Below are 22,483 nucleotides of genomic sequence, written 5' to 3'. Positions count from 1 at the left end.
GGCCGTAATGGGGGACTCATGGTATGAGCTGGTGTGGAGGGTGAACTTGAACACCTTCCCCTCCCTGCAGACATCTAGGTTTAGGAATCCTCAGTTCACACCGGGTATGGAAAGGGGTGCCTTTAATGAGTGGAGGCAGCAGGGTGCCGCAAACTACGTGGCATGTTCTCTGGTCAGGACATTAAATCCTTTGCACAGTGCAAGCAGGACTTCTGGCTAGACGAGGGGGGAGTATCACTACTCTCAACTGAGGCACTGGCTTACAAACCCAATGGTCAGGTCAGCAGCCACGAGGGATCTCGCACCCATTGAACGGTTCGTAACGATAGATGGGACAGGCATTTTATGGGATTAAAGCAGAAGGGGCAAGGTTCCAGGCATGGCACTATATGGAGCAGTGGGAAACTGCAATTGGGCAGCCGATGGAGGGGGAACTTTGGACTCAGTTATGGGCAGATATCCCCATGCTCACGCAGGCCATCCAGATTCAGGAGATGTGGGTTAAGATAATGGTCTAATGGCATCTCACCCCAGAAAAACTACATACATTCTAACCAACTGTGTCAGCGCTCTGCTGGAGGGGGATGTGGGAAACTGGGATTGTGGAAGCATATCTGGTGGGAATGCCCAGTCATACAGCCTTATTGGGACATGACCTGTGCAGCAATGAATAGTATTTTTGGGAGTCAGATGCCAGACAACAGAAGGATGGCCATCCTGGGAATAGGCAGGGTTCTGGAAAATCTACCCTCAAAAGCTCAAAGAAAGACGTACATCATCCTGATGGTGGCGGCAACGCTTGTGGTGGCACACAAATGGAAACAAAGCTGGCCCCAAAGAATACAAATGGGTTAGTAAAATCTGCAACTTTGTGGCACTGAACTGGGTGACCTATTCGATTCAAGGGGATCACCAAAGGTTTCTCTCAGACTGGGATATTGTCCTGCATCACCTCCAGCAGGACTCGCAGGGTGCAAGGTGCCCAAAGAAAATGAGATTGCCGGGGCTGGTGTGAATACTCACTCCACAGGAAGTTGCGAGGAGATATGGCTGAAGTTTCTAGGAGAGACTACGACTATGGGGGGGGTTCTCAAATAGTGCAATGGCCCATACAACAGCTGGCGAGAGAGCTGGCCACTCACAGAAACTTGGGACCAGGCGCCATCTACATAGTTTATGTTCTAAGGGGTGTGTGCGTTATTAGTTACATGTGTTGGGATCAAGGGACGGGAAGAGGGGAGAAGGGAAGGGGGTGACGTGTTCTTACTGATTCGTTTTTTGTATTTTTTTTTTTTTTTTTTAAGCGCATTGTTACTGTGTTGCCCTCACCAGCCAAAATCAGCTTTGTGGCCCAGCACGAACATACCCACATTATTTGACTCAACACTCGCTTATACACACACAGCATTCGCTCACTCACTGCATGAGAGGATCATAACTGACCTACCCATACATTTTATATCCCCCTGCACCTGTTCCAGCTAGGCACAGGGAAATGTTTTTGTGCTTTCTTTGAAAAGTGCACCTCTTTTGGATTTACTTAAAGTGCCCAAAAAACCCTTTCCACCCTCTGCCTTGCGCTGTTCTGCATTTGGTGGGAAAAGAGCACCTCAATGTGCACAACTATGATGCACACATTTAATTGTCCTTGTGCACAGTTCACCACCTTTTTGGCGGAAGCGAAGTGAATGAGCATCCCATCAGTTGCACCAAACACGTTTTGAAAATCGTGGCACGATGGTTTATCCCTAATGATCACTTCTTTACGCTGTACATTCATTTCAGAGTGTGGTTCCAGGTGTCAGAGGTGAATTAGGAATGGGAAAGGACACACGAGAAGGAAAGGATGCATGGGGTTTTTACTGTTTCTTCTGTTATTAACCCCAGATTTGCTGATGAACAGGTATTATGTTAAATACCATTAGCTCCAGAGCAGATACTGCGACTGGAATAGTTAGCCCCAAAGTACGTACTGTGGAGAGCAGGCAATGTGTCTGTAGTCATAAAGCCCAGGGCAGGTATCCTGTCATATGTAACGGATTAGGAGGTACTGTGTCTGGCATCGGTATCACAGATACGGTACTGGGTCTGGGTCTGCAATTATTTGCCCCAGGGCAGGTAGTCCGATGTAGCTTATGAGCAGGTACGCAATGTATGGGAAGTCATTAGCTCCAGCGCAGGTATTGTGCCTACACTCAATTCACTCCAGCTAGAGGGTGTGATGGACCTCTACCATTAGCGCTAGAGATGGTAGTGTCTGCCGATATTCATCGGGGTGTTGTTTCTGTGTCTGCAGCCATTAGACCTAGAAGAGACACTGTGCCTACAGTTATTATCCACAGAAGGGTCATTAGACCCAGGGAAAGTACCAGATCTACAGCCATTAGCCCTGGGGAACTATTCTTTTCAGAGTAGGAACTGAACCGGAGATAGTAGTACACATCTGCAAGCATTAGCCTGCGCAGGTATTATATATGTAGTCACTTACACCAGAGCAGGGTCTGTGCAGTTACTGCATCTGCGAGCATTAGCCGGCACAGGTATTATTACACGGCACGCGCTAGCGGCCGTGTAGTTATGGTTAAGTTGCTAAACCCATAGGTAGTCCACTTTTTGGGCAGCTTATAACTTGCTCCCTGTGGACGAATCCTCACCAGACTGCAAAAAAAAAAAAAGTATATGGCCTGCTCTAAATCATTTTGCAAAGTTTGGTGAGGTACGTCCAAGGGGGGGCACAGTTATAAGGGGTCCCAAAAAAGTTTTTTCCATAGACTGAATGGAAAACAACTGCTCAAGCCTACAGCCCAAACCGCTGGACGGATTTTCACCAAATTTGCGGCAGGCGCGGCAGCTTGGTCCCGAAAGCATGCTTTTGTAAATTTTGTGGAAATCCGTCCAGTAGTTTTTTTTAAACGACCAGAAAACAGGTAAAAAAAAAAAAAAAAGAAGTGTGATATCTGGGTCTGGTCAGTGAACTCATTTCCCCGTTTGGTCCACGGTCCAGACTCCGATTGGCTTAGAAGGCAACGTGCTGTCCACGGACATCAGACGCGCCCACTAATTGGATGGTGAAAAGCGTGAAGTGCGTCAGATTTTTGGAAACACCCGTCATCTAGGATTCGCGGACTTCGACCACTGTCCGCAGACATCGCAGTAAAAACATATTAAAAAAACACAACATTGCACTTGTCAAACTTATCAAATAATCTCTGGGGAGGTTAGGGGTGATGAGGATGGGATAGGCTATGTCTGCAAGAAGCAAAAAAAAGGGCATTTTTCACCGTAAAAGTCAGCGACCAGTTCGGATGTTCGCGAACAGTCCTATGAAGTTCGCCGACACCTGTGCATTACAGGGTTGGTGACAAGCAGTTCTTGGATGGCTTATAACTTTGTCATGCAGTTTTAAGTGGCGCCATTTTGCAATTATATTTATGACCTGATTCCGAATGAGTTTGCAAAGTCTGGTGGGATTCTGTCAAGAGGGGGCAAAATTAGAGGGAGGGATCCCAAAATATTGTAAAGGCTTATAAATGTGGTGCCATTTGAAAAATCTACACAAAGGTTTGCAAAAAGATTATAGATCTAGATATACATGTTTTCGTAAAGTCTGAATGGATTTTGTCAAGTGAAGGCTAGGTTTTATGACTATTGTATGTGCATACATTTGACACTTTTGAAAAAATAAAACATGGGTGCATTTCCAGCAAACTTGTGTAATTGGCAAGGACCCGAAAGCATATAGTTTTGCAAATGTGCCTGTGTTTTATTTTTTGACAAGTGTCATAATGTAGGTACAAAAAATAGTGATATACCCTTGGTGACTGAGGGGTAGCCTGTGGCCATGGGCAGTGGCCAGATTGTCCGGGTCATGGAATAAGGTCATGATCCGGACAATCTGGCTACTGGCCATAACCACGAGAGACAACACATGGGGTTAAAGTGGCCATGACAACCTAGGACTGGCTTTGTCGTAAAGTTATTCAAAATTGGGATAGGTTTGAAAAGAAAAATGTGCTTGTGGTAATATGGTCATAGGGTTCTCTTTTCGCCTTCTGCAGGCTGCCATGGAAAGCGAAGAGGGGCCCTGTATGGAACCTCGCCTTCCCTTTCCATGGTGGCCATCTTGGAAAAGGATTTTCCTTCCTACACCGGGACGCCTCATCCCGGCGTAGGAAGAAAAATCCTTTTTTAGCACCCCGGGTTCCCGCTTTGGGAACCTAGGGTGCTAATGGCCTTCATCCCCCATTACAGGGGCTGGAATGGGGGGGGAGGGGGGGAGAGGATAATGGTCTGGAGACATTATCCACCCATGTTTCGACTGGCTGATAACATGGGCTGCCGGGCCGTTATCTACCGTTCTAGTCCCTGGAATGGGGGTGGGGGGGGGGGAAACGCCACAATATTACCACTAGCATAACACAAAATGCAAATGGAAATGTTGGAAAATCTTATTGAGTCCATGTACTTTACTGAGAAATGTTAAGTAGATGGAGCCTATAAGATTTTTTTTAGTTCTATTTTTTAACTGTGAAGGGTGGTTCCTAAAGGAACATTTTCGGATGTATTTTATTTTTGCCAGGAGAGCTTAGAACGAAAGGTGGGGAGGGAAATGAGGGAAGAGGCACCAAACACTAATATGGAGGGGCAGGTGAACAGGGGAAAATGTTGCACGGGTGTTATTTCTAAGTTAGGGGGCAGTGTTTCTCATGCTCCTCGATTACAGCAATGGTGGTGGCATTAGCTGATGCCATTTTAAGATAAACAGCAGTTTTGTTAAAAGTATGTACTGTGTACTAGATTGTTAATGGATAATGAGTAGGAATAGATGTAGGAGTTGTGCAAGGGAAATTTTGAAGTTGAAAGTTCCTAGATCAGTAGAAGATGCAGTTACGAACTGTCCGCGAAGCACTGATTTTATCGTGAAGTGCAGGCGGCTTCTCGGACACGTCATCATGCCGCGCGCCAGCGTATGGTCATGTGGCACTGTCCGGAAGGTCCGCAATGAAGTTAGATGTTCGTAGACGTCTACGGATGCAAAACCAGTTGAAATAGTTGCAAAAAGTGTATAGAAGTGTTAAAAATGATTCTAGAAGGTGGGAAATGGCAGAGTTTTAAGGTGACACTGTAAATTGCACACAAATATTGCTATATTGAGTAAGCATGATATTAGTAAGTTTTAGGAAAATAGCATGCACTGGTAAAAACCCAAAAACCTATAAAATTCAAGGAAAATAAAAGGGACGTTATGGTTGCAAGTAAAACTGAGGAAAAAAAAAAACAGAAATTCACCAGTTTTGGTAAACTAAGCAACCATAACTCGCGCCACCACCGTGCACCGCTATGGCTAACTGGACATCAAAGACGATATCACATGTGAAATAATCTTTGATGAAGAGTCCCTGCACGGAGTTGTGTTTTTTTATTGTTGGTAATAAGATGTCACGGGTGATCGGGAGACCTATCATGAACTACTTAATCTATTAAAGAATGTACTCATCTAAAATCATTGTATTGGAGTGTTGTTGTTAATACAGAAACCTAAATCATATATAAACATAGGCAATGACTGCAGGATGCACCATAGAAGTACCCTATATATAATCTTGTAATTTTGGACAGTACAATAACGAATATCACCTTATCAGAGTTTTGGGTAATGTTAAACATGTAATAACTAGCTAACAATTCAAGACTTACAACACTTGTGCTGGTACAAACAACGCATACGAAGAATCACAATGCATACAAATCAGAGGCACATGCAGGGAAACTAAAGCAAGGAAGAAAGAAACAGCATCATCAGTAAATGTCAATAACATTAAAGTTTATCTTCATGTATACAAATGAATTGTGCGTTTGAGGCCAGCTCATTTCCCCCATGTACGTGCACCATGAGCTGCGACCAAACCCTAAGGAAAGTACTTAAAGAACATATGACAAGGTTTACGTCTAGATATATAGCACCTTTTCCATTTTAATATTCTGACTGAACAAAACCACCTAGCCTATATATGTCAGTGAACAAAAACAAGTGGCCCAGATATGTGATGTCATCAATGACATTTGTGATGTCATCTTTGATGTCCTGGGTGTTAGTCTCAGCAGTGCATGGTGGAGCACGAGTTATGGTTGCTTATCTTACAATAACTGGGGTTTTTCAGTTTTACTTGTAACCATAAGGTCCCTTTAACAAAGTTATTATATATATATATATATATATATATATATATATATATATATATATATATATATATATATATAGTCACTTTCACCAGGGCAGGTTCAGTGCAGCAGCTGCACAGCAGTTACTGCGTCTAGAAGCATTCCAGAGTCTGAACTATATGTGCTTCGGAGCAGCTACGGTGTCTCATACCAGCCTACATTTGGCATAGGAAAACACGGATGATGACGTCACCGGATCCCTGCCCCCATTTTGGCAAACTGGAGATCTAGTTTTTTAATAAGTCAGAATCTGCAAGGCTGTAGAGTTAAGACAAGCCACTCAGAAAAAACAATATTGCCTGTTTATGGTGTTCTAAGTAAAATAGCTGCAGTTTTCTGTTTGGCTTTATTATTCTGCAGAGCCGTTCTCCCATTTGCTGCGCTCGCCTTCATCAACACCCTTTTGAGGGGCCAAACATTCCAAGGGTGGGGCCTGACCCATCCTGAGAGCTGGGGGTGTCTTCATTTGTTTTTGCAATGAAATTAATCTGGCTGAATATTGCATAGTGGCCCAGGTACTTTCTCGAATGGTGTGGCCCCTGTGCTGCCCCTTGAGGCGTACATACCTCTCAACTCACATGCTTGTGGCTGGTGTCACCCAACCATTAGGCAGCTCCATTACCCGGCAAGCTCACTACACACCCATAGGAATCAATGGGCTTTCACCCGCCAAATATAAAATCAGGTGTTTTCACCCGCCCAAGGGCCATGAAAGGTTGAGAGCTACGGGCATAGGAGTAGAAGGTGTTCTATTGTTATTGATAAATTCAGCGCAGTGGGAGAGCGACTAATAACGTGCCCCATTAGCAAGTCTGGAAAAGGAACAGAAACCTAATCTGCAGCTTTCCTTTCCATCAGCGGTGGGCCGTCTGTAGTCTCCCGAAAAACCGGAGACTCCACAGGTATGCTGTATCTACAATACCCACAACAGGCTGCCCAGTGGCATTTCAAAAACCAGATGTTTAGAAAGTCAAGTACTTACAATGTTTAATTTCAACATGTAATACCTACAATACAACGAACTACAGCTTCAACGTGCATTTGCAGAGGTTGCAAAGGGGCTCCTCTTACTGATATAACAAAGGGGTGAGAACGTCTAAGTTACCGGATGATAAAAGAAATGCATATTAAATCCACAAGAGCTAAAGCGCGCACACTCACCCGATGCTACCTGGAATCAGCAAGTGAGCGTTTCATCAACTGAGGTTTTGCTTTCATTGCGTTCCTTATCAATCACACCCCTAAAGTTCCTATGAGACCCGATTGCATTATGTGCTTGTTTAAAAGTATGCCGACACTTTTTCAAATGACTTTCCTTTTTTATGACGTTTTTCACGTATTTCTGTTAAGTCGTCGTGACGTTTCCACGTAGGACGTCTACGGTTAGGAAGAGAAACATGGAGGAAGGAGTACTCGATGCCGGTACAGGGCCGTTATTTTCTTTTTTTTGTTGTATTTCTAAGGCGCTTCTACATCTCGAAGTGTTTCGAGGCGCCAGGTATATTTAGGTGCCGGTGTTTTTGTTCTTCCTCTTTTGATTGCAGCAACAGTGGATCTTTGTGTGTCTTCTTGGCTGGACAGGCTGGTATCTCCCCGACCCCAAACAAGTGATTTACGGCCGTGCCGTGCACGCCGAGTAAATTTCAGGAAATATTTGGCTGCCACCAGCAAGTTGCATTATACACCATCTTTCTTCACCCCTCTCCGCACAACACGGCTTTGGCTTTCACTGTTAAAACCGCAACGAGCTCATCCAGTTGGAAATTAAGCCCATACCTGCCTACATTTCAAAAAGAAAAACCCTGAGATTTGCGTCACACAATGCCACGCCCACATCCACTGAAGACTCCGCCTACCATCATGCTGACTTTTGCCCGCCAGCCCTGCACCTACAAATCTTTTCTCCCTGCCCCTCGGTTCACTAAAAGTCTAAGCGCCCAGGGGCCGTCCCTAATTGCGTCAACCCACCTACATGTGTATCAAGTTCACCCGCCAGGTGCGAGTAGTTCATCTAGAGGCCTGCCTTTTCTCTTTCATCATCCATTTTCTCTTCAACTGTTTTATGTGTACTCTGAATTTCCACGCACATGTTGCTATAATAGAACTATTCGTTTTGGAAGCTGTGAAAAACTGCAATCTTTATTTGGACAGACCCCCTGCTACAAATTAAATGAAAGGTGTTTTTTTAATTTAGTGAGCAAGACAGAAATTTCCCACTGTGTGCTACTTTTAAATAATGTACTTTGTTTTTGGGGTTCATACATTGTTTTTTTTCGCCTTTACATGAAACCACAAGTTTCCCAAGACTGCAAAGCAGTCACTTGCTCGAACCTTTGTAATGTAGAGCTTGAAGGCTAGCTTTCACACCCTCTGCTTTGTATCCATGGTGATGGCCCATAAAGGGCACTTTGCCTCAACACACTGTCATACAAAGTTAACTGGTGGTGTTCTGTAATATTTGGTATCCCATACCGATCCGGTATCCCCTGGTCTTCGGCTGATCGCTGATTGGCTGCATTAAACCTTAGCACCACCTCTGTGAGCCTGAGCACGGGCTCTCTTCCGAGCTGACACAGACAAAAGCAGTAGAGCACAGAGCGAGCTGGCTCCGTTGCTGAATAGATAAAACACTGTTCATTCTGAGAGAAAGCTTTGCATTAAAAAGAGAGGCTGTCTTTGAGGAAGCCGCTGATGTAAACCTTTCTCTCAGAATAATAAACCGTGATTAATCTATACCCACACCGGAACGAAGCTCGGCATTGCATAAACTTTAACTTGTCATTAAAATACGAGGCTTCGACTGAAGCCATTAATGACTCGTTACAGTTCATGAAATGTCGAGCTGCGCTTTGTGGTAATAACAAGACAGTTACATCTTATGAAAAGCCTCCCTATATTATCCTGTAAGTGGAGTATTCAGCATTGCAAGATGTGGTGAGGGGGACAGCCACGGTGAAACGCCTACTACTTTCTGCTCAAATGCAGTTGACGCATTTCCAGGTTGTCTCATTCGCGCCCACAAACCGCCCACCCCTGCCCCAATCAATTTTTTTGGTAACATTACTAGTGGCATCTCGCATTTTAACACAACAAAAAAAAAATGGCAGAATAAATACAGATGCAGGGAACTCATCTATTAAAGATCTGTCCAGGCGCTCTGGGGCAAAATACATACATCCATATGCATAGCTCCCAACTCACACGCTTTTGGCGGGTGTCATCCGCCTTGTAAACAGCGGACTCACCCGCCAAACCTCATGCACGCCCATTCATTTCAATGGGCCTCTCACCGCCAAAAGTAAAATCGGGTGTTTTCACCCGCTTTTGCGACATAAATGGTTGAGAGCTATGCATATGCAACTAATTTGCATATGGATTGCACCAACAGAAATTACTTCACAGAAAGCAAATCGCAAGGAGCATCATCAGTCTTTGATACGTGGAGGCAGAATGCAAGTGACTTTAGAATAAGTTGTCATAAGTAAGCCAAGTGGCAAATAATTTTGTGGTGCAAAATACCTAAATTGCACTGTTATATATGGAGCAAGTCAGGCTTTTGTTTTTAATAACAGCATGATATATTAAAGCTTTGAAGTGAATCACTTACAGAGCTGCAGATAAGACGCAGTCTGATTACATGGTCTGCCCAGGATCACACACTTTGGTTAAATGGTGAAACTGGGATGTGGACAATTTAAGCAACTGAGCACATCTTCACAGTTTTAGTTTATATAGATATTTATTAATGTTTCCCTTTGCATTTCATCTGCTTAAATAATACTTTATTTATAGCAATGCCTTGGAAGCAAAGCACATTACATAAGAAACTACCCTTTCATTATTAACTTTAACTATACACCATTATATAAATATGTTGAGGAATAAGAGGATGGATTTAGTTTTATTGTCCCCATCCTGCATGCAAAGTCACAATAGTATCATGCACATTAATGTGAGCCTAACAAACCCCCCCGTTGGGTAAAGCAATACTCATTATTTCATAAAGCCTGCAGCATTATGCAACCGTCTTACACCTGATCACTCCCTCCCATGCACATTTCTAAAGGGACAAAAGTCCCTGCTAATAGTACCCCCTCCGTCCCATCAGTGCCTAATGGCTCACATTGAAATGCTCTGTTGACACAGAGCAACTTGCGAGCCCCTCTGCTGCTGCCTGGAGCTCCTTGGGACATTATCCTGGCAGAGGCTTCGGAAAGGGTAAGGTGTCCCGCTGCCAGGACAATTACTGTGCTGAGCAGGAATTACTCAGCACACATTGTCCTGCCAGGGGGACACTTTCCCGTTTGGGCACCTTCATTGAGGTGCCGAACAGGAGAGGTGGCCCACAGACGAAAGTCCCAGTCAGGCTCTCAAAAGAGCATGTGGGGTGGCAGTGTGCCCTCCCCAGCCCCCGCTCGGTACGCCACTGTGTCCAGGTGTTCTTCAGCCGATCAAGATATGAAGCTTTACAGTCCCTGGTGCCACATCTATGAGTTCATGAGCCACCCTTGTGCATTTCACCCATCCTCCTGATTGAAGGGCTTTAAAACACCACATAATACTTCCTCCATTAGGTTCTACACTTTTTTTGTCAAAATGTTATATTCAAGAAAGAGCGTGAACAGTAATTTCAACAAAGTGATACATACTCATCATATACCAGATTCCTTACATAAAGCAAAAAATGCAACCTTTCAAATACAATTTTCCATCAAAGAGGCACTAATAAAAACAACCACAAACAGCAATACATAAGGAAAGTCGGTGGGTACAAGGTGTGTTTGTGACAGACAGCAACAGGAACATCTACAATACAGAGCACACTGATACAACAAGCATTAGCAATGCAAACAGTTTGGGCTTTTTTGTAGGCATGGCAAAGGCACTTGTCAGGCACAGACATATTGGTATTAACTGCCCATTGGTAGTTGCAGGTGCAAAATGGTGGCAGTACCTGGGCATCTAAGCAGTGCCCGGCAAGTTCCTAATATTATACACAAGCCAAAACTGTTGGCTTTGCCAATGCTTGTGCTTAACAGCACTTCAATGAAATAAACACAGACTGCTTATAAATTAAAGGATAGTTCCGGGACTTTTTTTTTATTGTCCCTACGGTTCGGCCATGTGTTTTTAAGCATAACTCGGTAGATCGTAGAAAACTTTCCTATGGACCTTACCCGACTTTTCGTCCATTAACGCACTCGAAATCAGCCGCCATTTTCTGATAATCCTATCATTTCCCCCCATCGACCTGGCTCACCTGCTTTTGCGGCACTAAATCAAATCCCCCGCCCCTGAGCCTGACATCAGCAGACACGTACCGCCCATTTCCCAACGCCAAAGCACGTTTCGTGTCAACAATCGCTGCGACTCAGCTAATGAAGTGTCGCCATGGAAATGGCAGGACGCCTCTTTCCTCAATAAGTATAAACACACCGTTTCACAACACACAGCAGCAGATTTTCGATTCCATTCCTCTCTCTGTGTTACTTTGAGTATTCTGTGACTCGTTTCTGTGCTCTGGTCAGCTACATTCGCCGCTTCTAGGCCTTGTGAACACCTGTACCATCTCTGTAAATTATTTTACTTTCTTTACCACACAATGGCTACAATAATGCCGTATATGTACGAGCCTGAGTACACCGAGGAGGAACTACTGGAAAGGCAAGCACGCGAAAACGATGGGGATTCGGACGGCAGTTGGGAGGACCAGTCAACGGATGAAGAGCCTGGACCATGTCGCATGGACGGCGTCTCCACCTGGTGCACGTGCAATCGGTGCGAGCTAATGCCAACTGAGGAGGAGAACTGCTGCTGCCGTGAAAATTCCGGGTGCTTGGCCTACATTTCGGAAGGCGAGCCAAGTCCGCAATGCATCACCGAGCTGCCAGAGTTCAGGGAAGCCTGCCTCTCACGGACCGTGTTGAGGATGATGATGGTGCTTATGCACGAACTTCGCGGCACTGTTCGTCCGCGTAATCCGAGTAACGAGTAAGTATACTCTGGTTGTGATGTCAGTGATGCCACTACTATTTCATGGTCGTCTCCCACATATAAAATTACATCTACATATCATTCGAACGCATGTAAATTGGTTCCATATTGTGCATTTTCTAGATAGAATTTTTTTCAAAGCAGAATGACATTTTTTTACCTGAATCGACAGTGATAAGAAAGTTTTGTCATTTTAATACAGTTTGCATCTTTCATTTTCACAGGTGGTACAGGCTGGTGGCCTATCGTTGCTTCACTTGGTGGCTTCACGGGAGGCTCGGACACCGCGTTCGGAGAGTAATACCTGCCTGTGCGGTACTTGCCATTAGACAACATTTCCCCAGCGACAGTGGACAATACCGCAGATTTTCCCTAGATGTGCTACAACCGGAACTTTACAGTGTGTAATGTTTATTATTTATGTTCAATTGAAATTAAGATCTAAAATAAAACCCAACATATATTTTAACAATGGTTGTTTTGATTTTTTAAATGAATCTAGTGTGTCTCCATTGAATAGTCTTCCTGTGCCTTGTCTTGTCACACCACATGTCTCCGGCCAGCATCCTCCCTCACGCTGGCCGCCCACCTTCAATCCACATAACCGTTGAACCCGTATGCAGCAGACATACATATGTTATTTTGCGGGTTGGCATCAAGCCTCCCGGCCTTGCCTCCTCCCCCAAAAATACTTACCACACCACTTTGTTCAATCGTTGGCAATAAAAGGCCGTTGGATTTTATTGATACAAAACATGGTTATAGGTAAATAATCAATATGGTTGATCATAATAAATCATCCTTTTGGGCACCGGGTACAGAGATGACCCCCTCTGGCCCGTGCCGCCTTGCCACCACAGGCCAGCCTGCTGCTGACTAACTGCCTAGGCATCCAGGGTCTCCAGGGTGAACTGCACCCATATATTCTCCTGGGAGGGTGAGGTATTTATAAACTCACCCCCTTGCCTTCCATGTACTAGATCCTGCAGCCTGCCTCTTACAAGCAGTTAGATGGCCTCTCCTTGGTGAGGCCCTGCGGCAAACGAGTCTTGTCTGCACGACCACCGCCCCAATCCACCCCCCCCGCCCTATCAAAGACAGTTCGCACCGGGGTACTTGCGCTGGCAAGTGGAGCTGTCGGGGAGCGATAAAGGCCAAGAGGTGCCAAAGACCATGTACACTTCAAAGTGGTCTATAGAGAATGGGTTGTTGTTCCCATGTCTACCTCCAGACCCCGTGTCTCCTGCCAAGCATCCCCCCTCACACTGGACGGCCCCCTGCAATCCACATAAGTGTGTCTCCATTCACGAGTCTTCCTGTGTCTTGTCTGCACGACCACCGCCCCAATCCACCCCCCGCCCTATCAAAGGCAGTTCGCACCGGGGTACTTGCGCTGGCAAGTGGAGCTGTCAGGGAGCGATAAAGGCCAAGAGGTGCCAAAGACCATGTACACTTCAAAGTGGTCTATAGAGCATGGGTTGTCTACCTCCAGACCCCGTGTCTCCTGCCAAGCATCCCCCCTCACGCTGGACGGCCCCCTGCAATCCACATAAGTGTCTCCATTCACGAGTCTTCCTGTGTCTTGTCTGCACGACCACCGCCCCAATCCACCCCCCGCCCTATCAAAGGCAGTTCGCACCGGGGTACTTGCGCTGGCAAGTGGAGCTGTCAGGGAGCGATAAAGGCCAAGAGGTGCCAAAGACCATGTACACTTCAAAGTGGTCTATAGAGCATGGGTTGTTGTTCCCATGTCTACCTCCAGACCCCGTGTCTCCTGCCAAGCATCCCCCCTCACGATGGACGGCCCCCTGCAAACCGCATAATGCCACGACATATACACGTCATTCATTCACAAACACACCCCTGTTTCGAATTCTTTATAACCCACTTCATATTTCTAATGAGAACTTCTTTGCGCTTTGCTAGTCAACCCGTGAAGGTGCTGGTTATCTGCTCTTCGTCTCTGTTAACTTCCGTGACCACTTCGAGGAAACTCGTCAGTTTGCAACCTGTGAACTGCTCCCTGTTCTACGACAAGAAACTACCCTGATCCCTGCATCTAACTGTTTGTTCGTCAAGGTAAGGCCATGTACCATAATCATTTTGCGTCCAATTTCTTTTCGTTCAAGACAGTACATGCAAGGAACCAGTCACATGTTCTGAGTTTAGTGAAATTATTTTTCTATTTTTTTAAAGTTATTCAAATACTTATCCGCATGTGAATAACGTGTATAGTTCCAAGAACCAAAAAGAACCTTGCATTGAACCTTTTATGTGTCATTTAATTTTTTAACACATTGGTATTCATAGAGAATTGTTGATCTTTACTTTTCAGAACTTTCCACAATGCCTGCCTGTTCCATTGGCGGTTGCCCTTCGAAGACCCATAATAAATCTGAAGGTATTATAATGCATGTTTTCCCTAAGACAATAGATCAGATAAGAGAATGGGTCCGATATTGCGGATATCCACCGTCTGAGCTTGAAAGTAGAGTCCTAGAAGTCTTTGCGGACAAGAGGGGTGATCGATACCGCATCTGCAGCAGGCACTTTAGCTCAGACATGTACTCCACATCATTGCTAATAAAGAAGAACACACCGCGAGCGAGGCGAAAATTGCTCTCAACCGCTATTCCCACTCTATTCGTCCACATCCCTCCACTGGTGAGTCAAGTTTATGTATTTATCTCTCGGCCTTGCGGTAGTGTGTAGCATTAGCTAATAATAATTTCCCCATTTATGTATCCACTCAATATGAAGGCGGAAGATTCTCCATCCGTGTCGTTATTGCAGTCATCAGCCACTTCAAGCGCCTATCGGGTAATCTTACTTGGCTATTCTGCCACTGACTTGTTTTAGGCATGTAAATCAATAGTTTTAATTTATCGTGTAATTATTTTACCTAATGGTACACCCTTGTACTCGTCCTCTAGTCTTTGTTTTCAGTTATAATTATTGTTATCCAAAATAATGCAAGTACTGTCTTTCAGGGAGATACTGAGGAGTCCAACGTATTGACGACAACCGTTGATGTCACTCAGATGCTCGAGGTACGTTTCTGGACAGTTCCATCGATGGAGATCATCAGATCTTGCATTCTTGTAGCGTGATTGTTACACACAATGTTTCTTTCGTTTTTAGCCATTGATATGTCCTTCTGTCGTCGCCCTCCTATGTGTCTTCTTTTTTCAATATTGTGTTAATTACTAATGAAAGTCCTATGTTTCAGGGAGTCGATGGAGCATTAGTCCAAGAAGAAGGGGGAGCATGCAGTTACGGGTCGGCGCAACAGCTTGCAGAAGTGTGCACCGCAGTTACATCGTCCCTTGATGTTCTTATGCATTTAGAGGTATGGATACTGACAGTTTGATCAAGTGAAATCATATGACGTGATTACATCCGCTATACTTCCTTCTTTATTAACGCAAATACTATGTTTCAGGGAGATGACGGAGCTTCTTCTACAAGAACATCACCCCTAGTAGTTGATGCAGATCTCTGGGTGGTGACACTTCCAACGATCGAGCAAATCGAATCATATTTACATATCCATTATTTATTTTAGACAACTGATCGTTTGTGCAGGTCTATTTAGATGAGCCGTTGACGCCTGCACAAAGTTTATGTTCTTTTTAACAAAATAGAAAACCCTACTAATGCAATTACTGTGTTTCAGGGAGTTACTGAAGCATCATCTTCAATAATATCATCAATGGAAGTCTATGAGGAGCCCGAGGTATGGATCTTGACAGTTCCATCTAACTAGATCAACAATGCGTGAATAATTGTCGTTTGAATGTTCTACACAAAGCGTTCATTCGTGTTTTGCTATTGAGATGTACGTGGGTATTGGTCCCCAAGTACATTTTGTGTTTTCAATATTATTATACATACTAATGAAAGTTCTATGTTTCAGGGAGTCGATGGAGCGTCAGTGCGTGATGGATGTGCTTATCATGAAAATATAGTCGTTGCAGCGCAAGAGGAAGTGGAGACATGCACACACGAGTCGGAGCAACAGCGTCCTGATGTTGAAGTTCGAGGCAAGAAAGTTTCAAAGAAAAGAAAGCAAAAGAAGGTTAGTGTCCTGGTCACTATATTATGTTGTTTTTCACTGTTAATAGTTCAATACTGTAAGTTGTGTTTAAACTGAACATCCCTTTTCCAATCTGTCCTCTAGTTGCGAGTGGGTGTACGAACTAGATCTACACAGACAGTGAAGCGAACGAGAGATGTTGCTTGTCAAACCTTTTGGCAGGGACTTGAGACTGGAGATGCATCGTGCCAATGGGAAGAATATGAAGTGATTGACAACGGAGCTATACCACCACCAGCCATTGATAGTGAATGTCCTCCTGGTAGTTCGGATGCAGTCAGAGATCAATTCACAGAATCCACACCCGCAAAAACTAAGACCGCAAGAAAGTTGAAGAAATTGTTTTATTCACCCATCGCCGGAGAAGGAACAGATGTTGCAATGGAAGAGAATGAAGTGGACGACAATGAAACACCATCAATATCACTGAACATAGCGGAAGACGATATCAGAGATTCTACCTTTCATGTGAGTGACATGTCCTCAACGTTACAGGCCGAACCAGCTGGGATGCAGAGTGACAGTATAAGGAAAGAGGCCAAATTCATTGTATTCGATAGTTGTTTGATTGATATTATTATTCGGATGAAATGTGGGCATTCGGTTGGTGGGGAAGTATGTGGGGAGCCATTGATTAATGTGACTCGTGCAATTCGAGGCACTAACCTTAAAATACATGCCACCTGTACAAAATATCATCCTTTCTCATGGTCTGCACAACCCATGCTGGGGCAACTGCCAGCAGGCAATCTACTTTGTGCAGCGGCTGCACTTTTTAGTGGTTCAAGTTTTAAAAAGTTAGAGTCTTTCTTTCAGTTTCATTGCGAAAACTCAGTTATACAAATACCAAACCGATTATCTATTTCCAGCCATTAGCGAAGCTTGGAGAATGGAAAAAATGTCTATTGATAGTACATTCGCGGGCAAACGGTTCAGGCTAGCCGGTGATGGACAGTGCGACAGCCCAGGATTTTCAGCCAAGTACTGCACCTACCACTTTCAGGACATGGAAAGTAAGAAAATTGTGAGTTCGGTGGTCGTGCAGGTGTCACAAAGTACATCCTCAGTGGCCATGGAGAAAGTTGGCTTTGTAGCATCATTGCAAGAACTATAATCGCGGGGAATGGTGATCGACCTGATAGCCACGGACAGACACGTTTCAATTGCCAAGACAATGAGAGAAGAGTACAAAAATATAAATCACCAATTTGACGTTTGGCATCTTGCAAAAACAATCAATAAAAAAATGTCGGCTGCAGGTAAAAAAAAAGATATGCAAGGTATTTCACAGTGGTCCAAGTCAATCAGCAACCATCTTTGGTGGAGCTCAAAAACATGTGGAGGGTCGTTGGAAATTCTACTGGAAAAATGGCGGTCAGTAATGCTACACTGTAGCAACTTTCACCGCTGGAACACAAACCAACATTTCCACAATTGTGAACATGGCCATTTGTCCACAGAGGAGGCACGGAAGAAGAAGTGGTTGATTCCTTCATCACCCACTCACAAAGCCATTGAAAAGATTGTATTTGATAAAACTATAACAAGAGATTTGAGGGGACTCACGGAATTCTGCCACACAGGAGATTTGGAGGTGTTCCACAATATGTGCCTAAAGTACAGGCCAAAACGATTGCATTTTGGCATGGAGGGCATGATAAATCGGACTCTTCTAGCGGTCTTGGCACATAACCATAATGTTGGCCGTCAACAAAGTAGGACGACCGGAACTTTAGGGACGCTTCGCTACAATAAGGCCTTCACTAAAAGAAGTAAACAATGGGTGATCAAACCAGTGTTTGAGGATATGCAATATGAGTTTATTGAGAGACTTATTGTTGATGTCCTAGATAGGCACATACATGGAGTTGTGAACGAACCTGTGCAGGGGACAACTGCATTGCCACCCAACATTGCCTCTGTTCCATGTCCACCTAAAGCAGAGCTCATTGAGAAATACACATCACGGTTTAAATGATTGTAATTTGATTGTCTGTTCTCTCGAGTCTCCTCATGTTGCAGGCCCATTGAATATGTGTATCTATGTAATGTGTAAATAAAAGTGATTGCTCAGTGTACATGCAATGTGTCTCTCCACCCTTGCCCCTCCCTTCACCGTGCAGTAGTGCAAACCACCCGGTTGTCACCTGTGACTTTGCTCTCGAGTCTCCTCATGTTGCAGGCCCATTGAATATGTGTATCTATGTAATGTGTAAATAAAAGTGATTGCTCAGTGTACATGCAATGTGTCTCTCCACCCTTGCCCCTCCCTTCACCGTGCAGTAGTGCAAACCACCCGGGTGTCACCTGTGACTTTGCTCTCGAGTCTCCTCATGTCGCAGGCCCATTGAATATGTGTAGCTATGTATTGTGTAAATAAAAGTGATTGCTCAGTGTACATGCAATGTGTCTCTCCACCCTTGTTCATTTGCGCATTAAATTAAACCAAACAGTAATATAAATCATTTTTCAAAAAATATAGAATGTCTCCGTATTTATGGTTCGCTGGGGCTGCAAATGCACGCAGACAAAATACAAAGATGGAGTGTAAATTTCAAGTCCTGTGAGATGGCCTTACACTGAATGTAGCTAACTAGGAATGTGTGCTCGTTCAAAGTGAAGGTCGGCTGCTTTGATTTTTTGCTCGGGTGCCGGAATGGCCCACGACTCAGTATAAGGTTCTATTGTTATTTGACCTTGACAGGCCGGGACCATCCCGAAAGACTTCTTTTTGGGGGTGTGGGGCAATAACGTAAGAAACGATAATGAATATAATTTCAGAAACGAAAGCCATTTAATGTTCGTTCATTAGAAGAAATAACGTCGGCATAGAAGGAGTGGTATTTCGGGGCTGCCCTACGCACAGACACAATGGAAAATGCAAACATAATGTAAGTAACTCTTTAGATGAGTTTATACCGCAATTTAATTACTATACAGTAGCTTTAAAGACGGGTTAAGTTGTACTTGTTCGTTCAATATGGCATATTGTTTTGTACCGCGCACTATCTTGAGGAGAACAATCTCCTTTTACGGAAGCACCTCAAAACCTTACTCTTTGCTTCTGCTTTCTCTCTCCCTCTCCCCTGCTACAACTGGTCCACTGTCTGCGACCTCAGTCCTGGGCCCTTCCACTCTCCACCTGCACTGCCTCCCTGTCAACCCCTGCACTGGGGGACTGTCTCAGTATCCTACAGCCCCCCCTTCCCAGCACTTGTTCTGCACTTACCTTGCACTCGCCACCAGCTGGCCCTATGTATTTATTATTTTATGCTACTTACCTTGTACTCCACTTCCCCCCTCCCCTTCCCCTTGCACTTTTACCTTCCCCCTACCCCTGCACTTGCGCGATCTGAATGACACCTGGCCTTGTAGGATCGTTGTCTGTCTTCTCCTTGTCCCCCCCCCTCCCTGCCTCGCCACGCCTTGAAACACTTGTGTATAGGCGCGTTGCAAATGCCATATTATATCATATCAGTGACGAAGTGGTCCACTGGCGCTCAGGCGGCTCTGAAAAAGGCAGAGGAGAGGGGGTGGGTTACTGGAAATGACGTATAATACCCAGTTGCACTGTCCTAGCTATGAAATAATTTCCCGACCTAATATATAAAATGAATAATTTTAATAAAGATCTGATGGTGAGACTAATTTCATTTTTTATGTTTTTAAAACAGGTACATCCTTCATTATTGTATGTGTCACGAGTACCAGACACCGGCGGATGGCTTTTTCAACCGCCAGTTGCTTCTCCGCGTGAACAACGTTACCGCCCTGACCATTTTATGGGACGATCGCCAAGTACAAGTATGCCCTTACGCGGTACTAACGGCTAGATGCAACATACAGACCGTTGTGGTGGCCTAGTGCCTCGTTGTTGGAACAGCCATGCGATTATCAGTGCGACCGAAGAGCTTATTTTATCGTAAACCAACACCCTGTGTACTGCACACGAACATCGCTTGCCTCAAGACGAACTATTTTGGATCGAGAGCAAAGAAAAATGCAAATCGCTGAATATTCTCTAAACATTTGATGTCCAATAAATGTACTTTGCCAAATGTACAATCTTGCCGTTTGCTTTTAAACCACAGTTTCATATTCCGAATTGTGGCGCTGTATTGTGAGATGATCTAAGATCCTGTGTACAGCAAAGGAACATCGCGTGCCTCAAAACGAACTTTTTGGAACGTGAGCAAATAAAAATGAAAATCGCTGAATATTCTCTAAACATTTGATGTAAAATAAATGTACTTTACCAAATTTACAATCTTGCGGTTTGATTTAAAAGTACAGTTTCATATTCCCAATTGTGGCGCGCTGTGTTGTGAGCTGATCTGTGTTGATTTCCGGGTTCTGTGTGGAGTCGCGTAGAAGACGCCTGGGCGCGTTTGCCTACGCAGCACAGTCACGTCACGGATAGAGGCGGGGAATATGAATGTTTTGATAAAGTCTTTCAGGGGCGGGGGATTTGATTTAGTGCCGCAAAAGCAGGTGAGCCAGGTCGATGGGGGGGAAATGATAGGATTATCAGAAAATGGCGGCTGATTTCGAGTGCGTTAATGGACGAAAAGTCGGGTAAGGTCCATAGGAAAGTTTTCTACGATCTACCGAGTTATGCTTAAAAACACATGGCCGAACCGTAGGGACAATTAAAAAAAAGTCCCGGAACTATCCTTTAAGTGGCTGAATGCAGACCTGGCTTCAGCATTTTTATTACACCAGTAGCGTGTTTACAGCAGCAATTAAGTCTGCAAGCTGTGTGACCCTCCTCATATGCTGACACCTGAAGGGTTTCTGTCAAAGAGGCTGATACCTTAAAAGTAGGTACTGGGACAAGGAGGAGGAACATGGAGGTAATATGCCTGAGAGATATGTGTAGAAATGAGCATTTCTACACATAAAGTTGACTTACGACTGTGCCAGCCCGGTAACAGCGGTGCCGGCAAGCCTACGGGCACTGTTGTTACCAGACCGGCACAGTACGACTCTGCGGGCAGGTGCCGTCCCGCCCGCAGAGTTTCACAGAAGCACCAAAACCGTTATTAACGGTGACGTTGCTTCCTTGGTCCCCATTCCCATTGAGTCCTCTTGGACTCAATAGGACTCAAGGAACTCAATAGGACTTGAGTTCCTATTGGACTCAATGGGAATGGGGACGAACAGAATTACCGGCGCCTGACTTCCCGGCCACCAGGTTTGTAATACCTTGGTGTTACCGGGAAATCAGGTGCTGGTCATTTTTGTCGGGTCTGGCGGCAACCCGCCAGTTTTACCGGCAGAGTTACCGCCAGACCCGTAATGAGGCCCATAGTCTTGTTATTGTTAACAAGATACAGTATTATTCTTCATAAAGTACCTATGCTGCTATCACACCCGGCTGGTGTGCATAGTGTAGTTCACTCCACAAGCAGGAGAGCCCCATGGGAGAAACCTCTCTGCCTGCCGCTCTGTGCTTTTCTGTGCAGCGCCGTGCGAGACCCTCACACGCCTCCTCAACCACGAACAGCGTGCCCTTCTGGCGTGGGGCAGAGCGATGCGAGCAACACAGTAGGCTGTGCAGAAACATCAACACAGTAGGCATACATGGTTGTGCTTCTCACCCCTTACAGCATCTGCAGGTAAGAAGCCCTCAATTCCGAACACAAGTGGGATACTGCTTTGGTGCATGGTTGCAGCAGGCACGCATTATGCTGCCTCCCTTTTACAATGGCCTGGGCTCAGACCCTGAGCCAGGAGATAAGTGAGATGTTGTGCTGCTGCAAAGTGCCACCTCTTCTCTCCTGCATGTCCTTTGGTCTAACGTCCTTAGTTCAGAAGATGTGCATGAGTGGAGTACTGTACTGATGGATTCCTCTTTTGTGCAGATCAATACAGAAGCCCTGCCGGATTATTTGTCAGTGAGTAGGATTGATAAAGCCTTCCCTTTCAAACCCCACTGCCACAAGCTTGTTAAAGCATGTTCGCTGCTTCTAGTGCAGTTCTCGGTGTAATCCCTTGGTTAGGAAAGTCTTCCATACCAGATGATACTCTTAGAAAGTGGAACTGTTCCTATTTCATCAACCTTGCGGCAGTGGAAGCTGTGAGGCCTCATTAGAATATGTTTCACCATGAAAATATTTTAAATAAATAAAATAAAAATTGTCCCTACTCCTGCTCACATGGAGATCACGG

The 22,483-nt window shown here is 44.8% G+C and overlaps 1 protein-coding gene across 2 annotated transcripts in view; it reads right to left on the bottom strand.

Annotated features, from left to right (window-relative positions):
* DAPK3 (death associated protein kinase 3) overlaps positions 1-7,512 on the bottom strand; it is a 64,872-nt gene extending 57,360 nt beyond the window's left edge. For both annotated transcript variants that reach the window (XM_069649403.1, XM_069649404.1), the window contains exon 1: positions 7,384-7,512. The gene's annotated coding sequence lies outside the window, so the exon portion shown is untranslated. The remainder of the gene's footprint in view (positions 1-7,383) is intronic.
* Positions 7,513-22,483: the final 14,971 nt, after the last annotated feature.

This window comes from Ambystoma mexicanum, chromosome 1p (assembly GCF_040938575.1).
Source record: "Ambystoma mexicanum isolate Mex_15411 chromosome 1p, UKY_AmexF1_1, whole genome shotgun sequence".
Classification (NCBI taxonomy): Eukaryota; Metazoa; Chordata; class Amphibia; order Caudata; family Ambystomatidae; genus Ambystoma; species Ambystoma mexicanum.
This window is presented reverse-complemented; position numbering and strand designations above follow the sequence as displayed.